Genomic DNA, 17,587 nt, shown 5'->3' on the forward strand with positions numbered 1-17,587 from the left:
TATTTTATTCTTTTCAATTCAAAATTAGAATTCCGGAAGCTAATGTATATTCTAATTTTGAATTGATTAAAATATAACGAATATACAAAACAAATCTGAATATATGAAACAAATTCCAAAAGCAAATCATTCTAACATAAAGAAAATTACGAAACAAAGTTATTGACTTAACAAACGAATACAAAACACATTTTTCCATTGTGCATATCTCTTATAAAATATAGTCCCTAGCCCTAAACCAGCTGGGATGTCTAAACTTGGAAACATATACAGCAATGTACAAACAGAAAGCAGGTTCAACTGGAGGCAAATATTTTCTTCTTAAAGATACAGCCACACACCAAAAGCACAGACTTTGCCTTTACTAGGCAGGTGTGTCTTCACCAAATCCAAAGAAGCAAAGATGGCATTCAATATGAAACCGGGAAAGGTGCACATGTGTACATGCCTTTTAACATTTTGTATATCGTAATACTATAGTCAATTTCCTTTTAGATCATTTATTTATCTTACAGCACAGGTTTCCTGTAAAGCAGTTGATTCCTAAATCTTTTGTTGGTTCTTCTATATTGTTTTCAGTCCTCGCCTCAACTGTTTATTAGTACACTTGTGGTTTGTCTTTCCAGACCCCTCTTAACACTGCCTCCATTTTTGTTACAGCCAGATTAAACAACTTTATTGAGATCAATATAGGTAATAAGGCCAAATGGCCAACAATCCTCCATTCACCATTAAAATTAGGTAATATAATGTTATCTTTTTAAAACCCAAGCCATCTCCAGAATCAAGTCACCAAAATCACCATTGTGTGCTTGTTGATTGAGTAGCCAGCCATAGCTAGTCATAGTGCTGAACGGCACCCATTTACTGTGACTCTGGAGATTATTGACCTACCATTTTATGCTCTATACAGACTGAGTTATTATATACAGCGTTTATGAGTGGATGAGCATGCATGGCCCAGGCCTGGGTTTTAAGTAGATAACATTATCTTACCTTATTTTAATGGTGAATAGAGGATTGTTGGCCATTTGGCCTTATTGCCTATTTTGATCTCAATAAAGTTATGTAATGTGGCTACACCGCAGTTGGTTCTCTTTTTAATCATCTTTCCTAGGGGGTCAATTTGGTCTTCTAATAATTTTCAGTCTGTATTTGGTTTTTGAGGACCCCACTTTACCAATCATTGGTGAGTCGGTGACCTAGCTTGGAATTTTGATGTCTTTTCCCCCTTTGGGGTGAGGTATATTCCTGTGTTAGTTTTTTAACTAACTTATCCATTTCTGTTACACCCTAGACTCTGGCTTCTTTACCTGCCACATGTACAAGATCTGGGGGCAAATAAATAGTGTCGGATGCAGGTAGTTCATGCATAAGGATCTGTAATGGGTAAAAGAGCCCACGAAGACTGCATGCCCTTCTTTTTGCCCTGTAGCTTGGTTCCAGATGCTCTGCAAGCATTCACTTGTATCTAGGTTTGTCCTTCTACCTTGTCTCTGCTTGATAGTCTGGTTTTTATATTATTTGAGGCTGATAAATCTCTCTAGTTCTTGCACTGTCATTATTCCTTTGCACCTTGCTAACAGTTATTGGCCATGACCTTGTTCAGTCTGTTCCACACTGAGTGTTTAGTTCCCCTAACCCTGACGAGCAGGCTCCTGTTGATTCTGAATATACATATATATGCATTTATTCTTTTCTTCACACTATGGGTTACTTAAACAGTAGTTAACAAGTAATGCAGCATTAAACTGAAATACAGACAGAATTTAAAATCTCATGATTGCCTAAGGTAAATGCTTTGCTTTGTTAAATGTTTACACGGTTCTTTAATTAAAAACAATAAAACCAGAACCAGAAAATTAAACAAAATAATTTCTTGTTAAATCTGAAACATATAATATAAAAGCAAAGCAATTTCTGCCCAATCATACTAAGCAAGCAGCTATAGCTTTGCTTCACTGGTGCAGTCTTAAAAATGCCAAAACTATTATAGAAAATTCTAATTGCATATTTTTGACATCTGCTGGCTCACCAACTCATAAAAGCCAGTTTAGGAGGTCTACTACTAAAAAGACGCATTTTATACACTTTAATAGCAAACAATTTTTATCAAGAATTTGTATGTGCATTTTACTAATAATTCTTTTAGAAAACATTAGCCTGAAAATGAATTTGGGAATTATTTTTTTAATGATTCTTTTACAAATATATAAGAAATCAAATTAAAGAATAAAAAAAAATCTTAAAGAGTAACTCCACTTTTTGTGGAGAAAAAAAATAATCTCCTCTAGGTGGTCTATGTACATTGCAAGGATTTTAACACACTTTGTTGCAGACTTCTACCTTTTGTTATTCTAAAGAAATAGCTGTTTTTTTTTGTCTGTGTCCATGTGCAAAGTGAATGGGAGTAACTTTATAGTTATTAATAAGTTGCTACCCTTGCAGGGATCTAATGAGGAAAGTGGCAGGGTCTGAGTCCCTTTGGAAATGATTTCCCTTTGGGAATATTTCACCAAAAATGACATTTTTGTTGCAGAGGATGCACAAATCTGCATTGTATCTTTGTGCAGCTTTCTGGGAAAATCAGTAAGCCAAGCACACAAGCAGAAAATGCTGTTTCTGGTGATGTTCCATACACCATCTGTGTACAGAGCACCTCCAGGTTGCCATATTGCATTGCATTTTACAGAAAATGACAATGCTGCAGATTAAAAAGGAAAATCAATTAATAACATTTAATTACAATATCACTTTTTAGCAATTGTATATGCTATATACACTGGAAGAAAAAAGCTTTTAATGGCTTAAAGTGAAATAAAAGGGCCACGGAACGTCATCATGCCCGGAAGTGTGAGTTTGGTCATCTTTGACATCTACTCTAGTCAGGGATTTTCATCCTTTAGGGGAAATGGGCAGCACAGTGGCTAAATGGTTAGCACTTCTGCCTGGCAGTACTAGGGTCGTCAGTTTGAATCCCAACCACGGCACCACCTGCTTGGAGTTTGCATGTTCTCCCTGTGCCTGTGTGGGTTTCCTTTGGGTACTCTCACACTCCAAAGACATGCTGGTAGGTGAATTGGCTCCTGTCTAAATTGGCCCCAGTATGTGTATGAATGTAAGTTAGGGACCTTAGATTGTACACCCCTTGAGGGTTAGGGACTGATGTGAATGTACAATATATATTTGTAAAGCGCCGCTTAAATTGACAGCGCTATATAAATACCTGAAATAAATAAATAAATGTGGCCTTATGAAATGTGTTTAAAAAATCATACTATCTAATGCACTGAATGTCACAAGTGCACTTTTTTTGTGAGTGGTTTTATATTCTCTTTTAGTAAAATTAAGGAACTGGCTTGATACTGCACAATGAGAGTCTTTCTATTTTATCTCCTTTATTCATTTGGTTGGAGTATGTGGTGGTAAAGTGATATTCACCTACTACAAATTGGTTGGAGGAGTGCTGTGAAGTTTTTTTTACCCAGAGTGCTGGGAAAGCATTTTTAGACCTTACCTTTTAAGTAGGTCGATTCCCGAGGTAAGCGGCAGCATTGACAGGTGGTGGAGCACTGTGGTGAAGCACATCTGCAAGTTTTATGGAACACACATGTTACACGCATGTCATTATGTACTGTTCTCCTTGTAGAAAGGAATCAAGAACATTTTGCAACTGTATTTAGTTATTTTGCTCATATCAACACAAATATATTACATTATTCATTTTTATGCACTTACATGAATTTCAGTTACTGCACATTATAATTTGTATTGAATGCATATACATTTATCAATGTATAGTTCTTTGTTTTTTATTGTATTTTATTAATTTTGTTTGCTTATATCATTTGTTTTGCACAAGATTACACTTTATTTCAATATATATGTGCTGCACTTTTTTTATATTGATTGTTCTTGATTTGTTTTGACTTGTCCTTTTCGGTATTATCTAGAATGAGTTTGCACAACATGGCTTTTCCATTAGACAGAAGCAACCCAATTTACCTAGCTAGTGTCATTTTACTGAAATGGGTCACCCAGACAGTGAATTAGGATGAGTGATTATTATTATTTTTATTATTAATATTATTATTATAATAAAATGCCATGCATGAGTAGATGGTGTGACTGTGTTTTTTATTCCAAAAAGCAGGAGGTGTCAGGAACCAGAGCAATGGTGCCATTTTGGTCCCCAGACCTGAAAGGTATGGTGTCCACAGATGGGTGTCTCCCTGGAGTCAGCAAGTCCCAGGAATTAGTCTGCACCTGATTTGGGTTGTTGGGAGGAAACTTAGCTCCTTCTTAACCTGTTCCCACCTGGCCAATAGCAGAATGATGGCCGAGTGGGACTCTCATTGATCCGGGTGGGAGTCATATGACATCCCTCCCGGATCACGCCTCGCGAGTGCTCGCAGGGTCACGCTGTGATGAGATATGTCACCGGCAGTGCACTGATCAATCACAGCTGGTCCCATGCCAATTTTGCTTCCTTTCATGCCATCCATTGCATACAATTGTGTAACTAGGTGTGATTGGTCACAGTGATCACATGCACAGCTGGGCCAATCACAGCCCGTCAGTGTCATGTGATTAGCCATGGCCAATCACAACAAAAAAAGCTGAATTAATAATTTTCATTCAGTTAAATGCTTGCTTATAGCAAATAAATCCTTTGCTATAAGCAATCATAATTTTTATAAGGAAAAAAAAAATAGTGATCACTTCCCTAAAGTAGTACAATGCTACTATGGTAACATTATACTACTCTGGTCATAGTGTAACATGAAAAAAAATCTAGGAAAAATGTAATTAAAAATAAGAAAAGTACAAAAATGGAAAAAAAATCCTTTTTTTTGTGTACTGTCACCAGTCAGTGTCCCTGATCACTGCCACACCACACTGTACTGTTCTGTCATTTTTAGCCCTCAAGAAAGTAGATTGGCCGTCAGTACTTCAGGATTGATCAATTTTCAGATATATTCCATAGTTTTTGAACTCTATAACTTTCCTACAGTCTGAATAATTTACACTGAATTTTGTTATTTTCACCAAAGAAATGTAGCAGAATACATCTTGGCCTAAATTTATGAAGAACAATTGTTTATTTGCAAACTTTTATAAAAGAAACTAAGAAATACTTGGTTTTCTTTTTTCAAAATGTTTTTTTCTTTTTTTGTTAATTTAACAAAAAATAAAAACCAAAAGAAAGATCTAGTTGTGTGAACAAAATGATAAAAACTTAGCTTGGGTACAGCGTTGGATGACTACGCAAATGTCATTCAAAATGTGGGAGCGCTGAAAGCAGAAAATTAGCCTGGGCAGGAAATGGTGCCCGGTATTGAAGTGGTTAAGAATATCTCAGTGCCTTAGCATTTTGCCTGTGCACCCTTGCTCTCCATTCTAGGTAACCTATAACTCATTATCCTTATCCTGCTTGCATGTACCTGCTCCCGTGTGCTCACTGCTCGCTCTGTGCATGTCAGGGTCAGGGGTCAGACTCAGAGATAAGTAGCTTTAACAGCAGAGAAGGTCCCACTGACCAGCAGGATAAGTACACAAGTAGGTCACCCTGGCGGATGATGCAGGGTCACCCGAGGTGCAAGGAATAAGAACTAATGGGTATTCACAAGAGATCCTGATGGTGAGTATGGGTTTTGCCAGGTCACGGTCCTCAGTATCACCCCATCAGGAGGTGAGCAAGCTGGGGTCCAGTAGCAGATATAACAGGTAGACTCAAACAGAAGCATTGTCAGGAAACAAGCCAAAGGTCGTGATTGCAGGTAGGGATCAAGCACAAGAAAGGTTGACGAACAGCTGCAGGTAGACAAAGGTGCAAGATATCTGCTGGGGAAAGCATAATAATCTGGCAAAAAGGAAGTACTGAGACATGGCTTAGATCAGGAATTTCATCGGGGGAGCAAAGCGTTCAAGGCTCACCAGAAACAATAGATAAGGCAAGATTGTATGAAGAGATCAGACAGGGAGCTGTCCAGCATATAAAGTGGCACAGCAAGAAGAGTCACAGCCAGACACCACAGAGGCCGCAGATCCATATCTGGACCCTGACAGTCCACTTCCTAACTTGCTATACCTTGCTCCTCAGCCTGATTCTGCTCTTGCCAATTCATCCTGCTGTCTGTACATAGCTTAGGTTAGTTTAGGTAAGTGTACTATTATCTTACTTTAGTTGGATTCATTCCCACTGGTTAGGTTCACTTTTATATAGGTTCACTGGGTTTTTGTATTTTTGCTGTATTTTGATATTTGTATTGATTGTTATGTTTCTTGTCACTTTTGCTGTTTTCTTAACCTCCCTAGCGGTCTGATTATGTCAGTATTTTTGTGCTCAAAGCAGTACATTTTTTTGCATGGAAATATGTAGTTTTTTTATTGTAGGCCTGTAATTTTTAGGAATAACTCACTGAAATCTGTCCGAACAAGAGTCTAGTAAACATCCCGGGTATGTTAAAATTTGAAACATGAAACCATAAATTATAATTTAATAAATATCATAAAAATAATAATATAATAATAAATTTAATTCAATAATATAATCAAACCAAACACACTGAAATTTGAAATATAGCGCCAAGTTAGCACATCACTGAACAAAGTCGCAAAATCGTTTTCAGTGTCTGATGACGAATTTCCCCACAAATCATTATCACTCAAATCTGCAAGTGGTTATAATTTACTATCGCTGTTCTCTAGCTGGTATAAAACCGCCTTTGACCTAAAGGGATGCTTTTTGGACGCCATGGACATTTCTCACTTTCCAGGCAGAAAGAACAGTAAAAATGCAGGCAGGGCACAGGACAAAGCACTAGGGACAAAATGTATCTGAAATGCTTTGATACAGTAATGTTTTACTATGTGATTTTAGTGTATTGGGTGAATGTCACTTTTTGATATTTTAAAATTTCCCGCCAGTTCCGTCCCCGTACGTCCTGACATCGCAGGGAATGGAACCCGGAAGACAGATGCCGGCATCGGCCGGAGGACATTGCCGGGGACACTGCAGGGGGGACATCGCGGGAGTGCAGGACAAAGTAAGTGCAGAAGGGATCCTGGAGCAACGCTGCAGGGCATTCCCGAGTGTAGCTCGGGGTTACCGCTTGTGGTGCTGAAACTTTACCCCGAGCTACACTCAGGAATACCTCCAGGGAGGTTAATAAACCACATTATTTTCACTTAGTTTTGAGGCTTGTGTTCTCTGTGCAAATCCATATAACTGGTCACACCTGCTTTACAGGATATCAGCACTTGGTATTTTAAAGTGTTACTAAACCCACAACAGTAAAATCAGTCTGTGTATGCAGCAAAGGATGCTTGTTCTACTCACCATGGAGCCTAAGGGGTTAATTCTCTGCATTGTGTAAAAAGGATGTTTTATCCTGACTTCTCTGATCCTCCCCTTTTTCCACTGCCCCCCTCTTATCACCTGATAAGACATATCATGTGGAGACACTCTGCAAATGCTCAGTTTGGTGTGTATTGCTAGAGAGGTTTGTTTTTTTTCTTGGGAGAGTGCATGTGATCAGCACTGGGCCAATCAGCACTGTACAGACAGAGGGTCAGGAGTCCTGCATCCTCCTACAGCAGAAGGTAAACTCCTCCTACAAGCTTTAACATGTGCTTGGCTGGACACTGATAGAAGGCACAAGACTGCTTTAACTGTTGATGAAAAAAAGTATTTAGCAGTTTATTAAAATAATTACTAAAATAATTGCACTTCCATGTTCTGTATACTGTGGGAGACCAGATGTAGTGAATGGGTTTAGTTACATTTTAACAGGTGGATTCAAAGCCTCTCATCACTATACTCCAAGTGATTGAAGAAAGATTATAATCTATATTTATGTAGTCAGGTTCATTAACATATGTTATATGATTAAATTGTGCCTTTTTGTTTTTTAGATTCAGTAAAATTCACAAGATTTGTCAGAAGTAGAGTAGCACCAGTCACATAGGTTTTTCATTGTTTATGATTACGGTTAATTAGCTTGATACATTGCTGTTTCATGTAAGGATACTTATCACTTTTAGTACCAAACGTACGTACATAGCAGAAGTGAGGACAATGTGTTTTTTTTCCCTTTAGTTTAACTGGCTGAGATTTACTTTGTTCACCTATGAAATTGAAAACGGGTAAAGACTCCCAAAACTGTCATGTTGACATTTCTGTGTTCGGGATTATAATTGATGAAACATGATGAAACAGTATTTGCAGTGATACCTTCAGTATTTAAAGCACATAGCAGTTGGTTAATTGACTCTTTTTAATGTATTTCACTTTTTGTATCTTAGCAGTTTGTTGTTAGTATCTTTTTTTATCCATAACATAACATAAAGCAGTAGGAACATATATATGCACTTTAACCACTTCAAGTCCAGACACTTTTACCCCCTTCCTGTCCAGGCCAATTTTCAGCTTTCCAGAAGCATTTGACCATCATGTTATAGAATGGTCAAATACAGCATGTAAATGATCCAGTGGCAATCACTCCAACTTCCTCCACAGCCTCCAAATCGCTTAAAGTAAACATTCCCAAACTCCACATGAGTTAACAACATCCAAGCTGTATTGAACATGTGTATAAGACAACAAATCTTCCTATAGTGTAAAAAACCTTAATAACCTTTATTGAGAGCAAAGTAGTGCACTTACATGTATGCAGACATCAAACAGCAATGTTGGTTGGCAAAAAACAACATGTGCCCACTTTCAAAATGGCCACGAGCATGCGCACATTCGTGGTGACGTCCGTCCTACCTCCACCCCTTAGTGGAACTCCACAATTTTGTATTCTTAGTCAGCCGATCTAATTCAGGATTGGGGAGAGCGGGTAACTTTGCCTGGTTCTGTTTCGGTTGGGGAAGGCATCTGACAGGGTGTTGTTGACTTGTACTTTGGCCAATGGGTTTGTGTAAAGAGCCATGATAAAACTTGACAAGCGAGTGCCAAGTCCCATAGTCTGTAGGTCTGCTGACATATAGTTCCAGGCCACCCTGTCAAATGCCTTCTCCACATCCAATGATAGGAAAAAACCTTTCTGGTTAGAGGAAGTCAGTAAGTGGTGTAAGCTGAGAGCTTTACTGGTGTTGTCCCTAGCTTCTCAAGATGAATCCTACCTGGTCTTTAGTGACACACGATGGGAGGAGGGGGAGTAGGCAGTTTGCAAGAATCTTTGCAAAGATCTTAATGTCAACCATGAGAAGTGATATCGGTCTGTAGTGTGCTGCCTGAGTAGTGTCTTTTCTGCCTTGGGGATGACTGCGATGTGGGCCCAGAAGGAAGAGGAGTGCAAGAAGACAGGGAGTTGAAAGGGGAAGTTAGAATATCCAAGACAGTAGTAGGAGGCTGTGAAGCAGTCAGAACCAGGGCTCTTGCCCGGTTTTAACTGTTTAAGTGCTAGTTTCCATTCTTTTGGAGAGATCGGGCGTTCTAGCTGTTTTGCTGCTGCTGATTAAATATCTTTGGGGCAGTGATTGGCCAGAAACTCCTTCATGGTGGTCAGCCTGGAGGGGAGTGAAAGCAGTGGTGTTTCTGTCATGGAGAGGTCGTATAGAGCTGAGTAGAATTTTTTTAATTCCCGCGCTATGCCTGGGATATTTTCTATAAGAATTCCTTTAGAGGACTGTAGTTGATGGACTGTGGCCTTCGTTTTTTTAGAGTGCAAGGCTTGGGCTAGTAAGTGGTTGCATTTGTTACCATGCCCGTAAAATAGCTTTAGGGTTAAAGTGTATTTCTGTTTAAGCTGTCACCCGAGTTATTCAAAGAGAAGGGTGCGGACATCAATGAGTTCCTGGTAGGTCCGGCCGGCTAATGTACGTTTGTGTGCTGTTTCTAATGTTTTAAGTCTGGAGAGAAGATCCTGGAGATGCGCTTGTTTCTCACATTTTGCTGCAACAGCTAGAGATGTGAGTTTTCCACGCCTAACACATTTATGTGCTTCCCATTGAGTCAGTGGCGTGGTGTCAGGGGTGTTGTTTTCAGTAAAGTAATTGGACAGGCATTTGCATACTGCTAATTCCCTCTCTTTATCAGTCAAGAGAAATGGATCAAGTCGCCAGAATTTTGTGAAGGGAGTACGCTCTGGAAAGGTCAGGGTGAGGGAGACTGGGTGGTGATTGATGAAAAAGTTAAGGCAGGGGTTGGGAAAGGGAGAGGTCCAGAGGTAGGTAAGGGTAGGGAGTGAAGGGAAGGTAGGGAGACATGTCAGGTAGGGAGTAGACAGTGAAGGAACAGAGAGGGGTGAGGGAGTAAGGGGATAGGGTGGTATCAGGTTGGTCAGACATAAAATGGGCAGTATTGCAGTCTCCTCTGTTTGCTTCCACATGGTATGGGGAATGAAGCAGAGTGAGAGGCCAAAAGGTTCCTATTGATGTAAGAAGTGCATACAGGAAAGTATTGTGACATACTGAATATAATCAGAGAGAAAAAGGGTAGGTGAAAGAAAAGGGATCTGTGGCTGGAGTACGTCAGGTAGGTGGAAGGAAGGCCGTGGGGTATTCATGTCCATTGAGCCAGGGTTATGTGTCCACTAGTTCTTTTCCTCCATGGGCTGAGGGACATGGATGCAGGAATTAGGAGTCCCAGTTTGCTTCTCCTCAGTGGGTGGCAGAAGACAGCTTACGGAAGTCAGATAGAGATGGTTGAGCAAGGAAGAAGTATCAGGCTTGGATGACTGTGTTGGTTTCAATAGTAGAGTGAGAAAGCAACAATGGGCATCTATGATAGGACTGTGTGTCCCAGGGGGTTAGCAAAGAGAAAGCCTCCTTAGCTGTTGGCATAGGAAAGGGCAGTGCAACCGTGTAGTTCAGCTGTTAATCATAGATTGGCTGGTGGAGAGGAGCAAAAAAAAGGAGGGGAGCAGTAATGCAAGGGGGCAGAAACCCATACCGATGCTTTGTGGTGGAGGTTGAGGAGTTGAAGAAAGTAAGTAGTGGCTTCAGAGGGGATGGTTCCAATGTGGAGATTTTGGGTAGAGGACAGGCTGACTTAGTTTAGCAGAGTTCAGAAGCAGGCTGGAGGAATCAACATGTGAGCGAGGTATAATATAGGTTTTAGCATGAAGGGGGGGGGGGGGGGCAATAGATGATTTGTCCAGGCAGAAGAAGTGGAGCAAGGGAAAAGCAGCTAGCATTAGGAAACTGGTGGTATTAGTGAGAAGTGTGTCTAAGGCCTCAGGACGAGTCTCTGGACAATTGGCTGACCTGTCGATTTGGTCAGATGCTGGTGCAGTGGGAGGATTTTGCTGCTCTCGAACGAATGGTGGGCCCTGCAGTGAGCAGGAAAGGATGTGGGGCTGCCGTTCCGTGGAGCTCCACTGGCCGCTGAAGGTGGAGAGGACAGAGGAGGGGAGCAGCGGCTTTCCTCAGAAGTGGAAGACAAAAGTTGCTGTACCAGTCAGGGAGATTGATAAAGGGTATATCCAGTGTAGCACAGAAGTGCTTTAGGTCTTCCAGTACCCTTAGGTTGGCTGTGCGGCCTTGGGATGTGGCAGAAAGGGAACTTCCAGTGGTATGTAAGGGCCCTGGAGTGTAGGAGGTCTAGCGAAGTTCCCTTCTGCATTGTAAGGTGATGTTAGAGATATCTTGGTATATCTTGATGTCCACTCACTGGTATGAGAGGCAGTTTTTGTTCCTGGCTTTTCTCAGGATCTCCTCTTTCAAGGGAAAATTGACGAGACCACATACTGTGTCCCTAGGGGGGGTCTGTGTCTCTGTCTGTAGGCATTTCTATGGGGGAGTCTTGTGGCCGTTCCAATAGGTCAATGAAAATGGCCAACCCAGCTTGCGGCAGGCAGGTAGGGTCATTGGTCTTGGGTAGTCCTCTTACCCTGAGGTTGTGGCAACATTCACAGTTGTCCAGATGTGGTGGTGGAGTTCTCTTAGGTATACCGCATGGGATTCTGTCACTTGCTGGACATGGCAGAGTGTGGTGTCATGGTGGACAGCCGTTCTTTCCACCTCCTCTACTCTGGATGCGATGGCATGTGTGTCGGCACGCAAGTCAAATATGGCCGTGGTCAGTGTAGATTTGATATCTGCTGCAACTGTTTGCAAGTCCTCTAGACTTAGGGAATATCGTTTGGCTGCCTGTGGGCGATCGGCTGCTGTCCTGGGTAGTATGCAGGTTCCTGCTGGGGTAAGTGGGGCTGGCGGGAGGTCGCTTGTGAGGAGGCCTGAGAGGAGGCCTGTGATGCCAGTATGGCACCTCTAGTTTGTGTCGGGAATATCTCTGGAATATTTTGGCTCAGTTGAGTTCCTTGGTACCAGGTAGGGTAGGACTGGGAAACCGAAGCTCTTTGGGAGGATTTCCCCATGGTTGGGTAGTGGGTGCCTTTGCTAGAGCGTTTGCGGGATCACGAGACTCAGGAGCACAGAGACTACGCGGCCATCTCAGATCGGGACCAAACAACACCCCCTGTTGTTAGTATTATACAGTTTTACTGATGCTGATTTCACACTATATTATGCAGTGATGTATTAATTTTTGCACATAAAGGGCAGCATACTCAGCATCGTGATATTTAGCATGTGTTACTTTAAGACCTTGTCCTTAGGTAGATGCAGCTTCTTCTCCTATGGGGTCATTTTTTTTGGGGGGGGGGATTTCAGTGGTTCTACTACAACTTTAATATTTGGAGCATCCTTTGTTTGGGTGTATTTTTTGCAAACATACAAATGGTTTCAATAGCCACCTAACTGCTAATGCTGATACCTTTGTTGCAAACTATTGAGTGTCATCAATGCCTCCTTTCTTCATATTGCAATTAGTGGTGGGAGCTACATTAGATGTCACCAGACCTGAAGTAGTATAGTGGCACTGCTGTTAGTGTCACTCAAATAGCTACGGGTTATTAATGTATGACAACTTTTTTATTTATGTATGCATATATTCGTCAGGGAAAACACTCTGACCATCAGGAATTCCTTAAGTAAGGGGGAACTATTGAAATGTTGGTTAACTTTGCCTCATTCTTTATAAAAGGTATGTATTATTCTTTTAGCTCTGTCACTCTGACTGTGGATAATTTTCTCTTTGTTTACAGATCTATGCAACTGTGCCTAATATGAATACACTATATTTACACTAAGCATGCCATTAGTGTTGTATCACAGGAAGTTCTTAACTCTATGCAGTATTTTGCTTGTTTCCTTTGTATATACACTTTGTTGCTTGGTTACAGGACCCTGGGATGTATACAGTTTTTTCCAAATAATTTCTTTATGAATAGAATCCATTTGAGGCTTTAGAATTCATAACATTCATGTATGCTCAATGTACACTTATAATATTACAAGTATGATATTGTATATCCCTGTATTTTTGTACCAACTAGCATTTTGTATGAAGTTAGTTTTAAATTTAAAAAAAATACATGCTTTTCTACTTCAATACTTTTATTAAGAAAGTTTTGTTTTAAGAATACAACAAGCTCAAGATACGCCCACACAGGGGCAGAGCAGAACAATAACATACATAAACAGATACATCCTGCTGACTTGTATTAGCCAAATAACAGAATGTGCAATGACATCAAGGAGGGACGGCAAAAAGCTGAACCAAATAATAACAGCAGCAATCCATCATATTACTGGAAAAAGAAGAGAAAAAAAAAGTTAGAATGAAGGAAACAGAAAATATAAAAACATAGAAAAAAAGAAAGAATCAGAAAGAAAACATGGAGGAAAAGAAAACTAGAAGAATCGCGGATCCAGGGCTAGCACAGGCAACGACTATAAGAGGCCATAACTAGTAGGAGGCAGGAATGGCAGGGAATAACGTATCCAAGGTTCCCAAACCTTAAGGAATCTCGGATGAGAATCTTGAAGAACGCTTCAAGATTCTATCAGCTATCAGCATAGCATTCATCCAGGTCTTCTCCCCCTGGAAGACAACCGGAGGGGTTCTCTAAGCTTGAGCTATAGCACGTTTGACCGAAATAAATAGGTAGGATGCCAATTTCTGCTGAGACCTAGACAGACCCAAAATTGGGCGATGCAAGAGGGCCATCCTTGCATCCTTATGGACCGTAATATGAAATAACGTTTGCAGAAAACCAAAAACCCTAGACCAGAAGCCTATCAATCGTGGGCACAACCACCAAATGTGCAAGACGTCCCCACGTAGACCACAGTTCCAGAAACGCCTATTTCTGCCAGTCAGATTAAAGTGAGCAGTCCGAGCCAGGACCCAGTACCACTGCAGGAGAACTTTGTAGGCTGCCTCAAGAGTGACGGTATTGAAGGAACATTTCGCCACCATCCCCCAGGCCCTACTCCAATCCTCCGCCGCAATCGAGAAACTCAGATCTCGCTCCCATTGAGAGACATAAGACAGGGTGGTGAGGAGGACCTATTGTTAAGAGAGGCATAAATTACAGAAATGAGACCAGGGGCCCTGGGGAATGCTGACAGACGTGTTCAAAGGGCATTTTGCGGTAAGGATATGTAGAGGTACGACGGAGGGATAGGACCCAGTGGCGCAATTGAAAAAATACATGCTTTTAAGTGTGTTTAGGGGTGTGCTGGAATAGTCATACTTATCACTGTTTTTTAATTACACTTAATAGGGGTGAACTTTAAATGTGTAAAACATTGTCTTGAAATGGATGGACAACTGACATATGTTTGTCATCAATCAATCTTTAACAAAATGTCCTGTTGCAGTACAGCACTGGTAGCAAATCCCATATTTTGGAGAATTTCCCTCCATACTTGCAGCAGTTTTGTTCTGAACGTACAACATTTTTAGGAGGTGTGGCTTCTTGCAATTAGAGAACTGGCTGTTTTCTCATCTTTATGACAGATGTAAGAAAGTGCAGTTGAGTTGGAAAAAATATACATACACTGTACTAGTTTATGAAACTAATTTGTGTAATCTGATGACTAATGGAAGGTAAGTGAGTACCACTAAACTGACAGAGCCAATAGCATGAATCTTTATATTTGCAAATGATTTGCTGAATTCAAAAAACTAGGTAATAGTGGAATACAATTAACCTTGAACCTAATTTGCTTTGCATTATTAAATACTATCTAGCAATTACTGAGTTTATACCATTAGCAGTAACAAATTTTAACAGACCTCGTGTTACTTTGCCTTTGGTTATTGTGGTTCAAGAAAGAGATCACTCAGATCTCAGATTTGTCATAGATTTTCATTAGTTTTCCCCAAGCAGCATTAGGCCTGTGACCAAATTATCTCTGGGGACTGAACTAAGGGTGGTCATACATGGATTAAAATTTGGTGCTTTGGCTGAGGCTCCAGTAACCTTTACAATAGGCTTCATGTAAAAGCTGGAACAAATCCACAGGCTGTATAATCATCTTTATTCATTCACAGGGTAGGATTCACAAAGAAAACAGTTCTGATGCGTTTCAGCATTATACGGCTTTGGTCATACCGCACTGGACATTGGATTGCTGCATCCATTTAAAACCTTCACCCTAAGTCCTGACGTTTCCAAATCACATGACAAATTGCACCCTATTGCTGGCAATGGAACCATTCAAATCTTTCAGAGTTCGACCAATTGTGAAAGTGTGTGAACCAGGACTAAGAGCACAATCATAAACAAGTGGGTATTAAGAGGCTCTGTGGCATCTAGAACAGCAACACAGTGCTTCCAATATACAACAGTAGCTATCCAAACAAATACAAGGTTAACATTTACATAGTACACAAAGTATATCACTTAGAAAAAATCAGTTACAATATAGGTCTTTCAGGATGTTATATAATCTGAACTCACTAGTTTAGGTAAACAAATTAAGGCAGGGCATCACCACAGCAAAATGAAAAATTGTATACTCACCTTTCTATAATTTTCTTGGTGCATCTTCATGGTAGCATACAATGGTTGTGGCTCCACAACCGCAACATGATAGGACTGGTTCACTATAAATCAAAGACAGACCTGGCTCACAGCATTCTCTGTAACTCTCATTATTTGGATGGCAATTGGTATGCTGCCATGAAGATGTACCAGAAAAGGAAAATTACCTAAAGCTGAGTATACAGTTTCTGTTTTTCCTGGCACATCATAGCAGCCATACAGTGGGAACTATCTCACCAGATGGAAGGGCCCCCAAAAATTTGTACTGATCAGTTACATAAGAATTTCAAAGTAACATTTGAAATTCTACTGTCGTGAGCTGAGCCAAGTTCATCTAAAAAAGAGTAATGAAGGTGTTCCAGGGGGACCATGTTGCTGACTTGCAAAATAGTCTCAGAAGACACTTGGCACTGCGCTGTTCATGGAGTTGCCACTGCCCTGGTTGAATGTGCTCTTATGTCTTCTGCAATAGAAAGGTCTAGATTCTTTTAAGTGTCTTAACAATCCAGGAGGCAATTGTACGTGCTGATGCTGACTGACCCTGCCTTAAGCTATATTGAACCAAACACAGATTTCAGTTTGCCTGAATAAAGAGTTATCTGCTAAGTAGGCCATTGGAGTTAGACCAACATCCAAGGGATGTGGTTCTCTCACTTCACCAAAGAAAGATGTAAATTGACTTCTTGGTTAAAATGGAAGGAGGAAGACACCTTAGGGATACAATAGGGAAGTCAAAGGCCAAAGTGGTATAATTGCAGTTATCGATTCTGGATGATCCACTGGCAGTCTAAGAAGTCTACTCTTCCACTGTTGGTGTTCTCGCTAAGAATCTGCCACATTTCATATACCAGAGAGTTGTTGCTAGAGCCACCTGGGGGGGATCCCCCCTTCAGAATCAACTGAATTAACACGACAGCTGAGGGACCAATTGTTGTTTGAGAAGAAAGAGCGGCTCAATGAGTCTGCTGACTAATTTTGAGTTGTTGGCAAACAGACTGCCCTCAAGTCTTTTTGATGAATCTGAGCTCATTCAATTAACATTCGACTTTCCAACATCAGAGTTTGACTCCTCATTCCCCCTGTCTCCGTATGTATGTAACTGTCATTTTATTGTCTAGGCACAGCACAACTCTTGTTCCTCTTATAAAAAGGGTGAATGCCAGAAGGACCTTGAATGCTGATCTGAGTTTGAGAGCATTTAATACTATGCCTCGCAAGCTGAACATCCCATGACCTTGAGCAGCCTGCTCCTTGAAATGTGCCCTTCAAAGTTTTTGACTGGCGCCTGACGTGATAATTTTCCATTCGCAAACAACAATTCATCGATTAAGAAGACCCAAAGATACTCACTGTTCTGCTCGAAGACATTTTGCTCCCAAAGCACCTTTGACTTTCTCTATCAGAGGATCTTCTGATCTTCTCTTGTGGACTTTCTACTGCATTTTTCTGATCCAAAAATGCCCCTACGAACATCATTCTTTGGGTTGGGTAGGGGAAGCTCATCTTCCATTTAATTAGCTACCCAAAAATGTATAGATTGTGTAGTAGTGTGTCCGATGCTGGATAAGCATCTACTGATCGCTGGCTAGAAGAAGGATGCTGTCCAAGTAGTGGTGTATGCTCATCCCCCTTGCTATAGCAGACAGTAGGACCTTTTTTAATGTCCAGGGGGAGGTGGACAGACCAAAGGGAAGGCACCAAAGCTGTTAGTGGGACTGAAATGCAGGAAGGATTGGGAT

Source organism: Staurois parvus, unplaced genomic scaffold (assembly GCF_062004578.1).
Source record: "Staurois parvus isolate SC_StPar_1 unplaced genomic scaffold, SC_StPar_1.0 ptg000561l, whole genome shotgun sequence".
NCBI lineage: Eukaryota > Metazoa > Chordata > Amphibia > Anura > Ranidae > Staurois > Staurois parvus.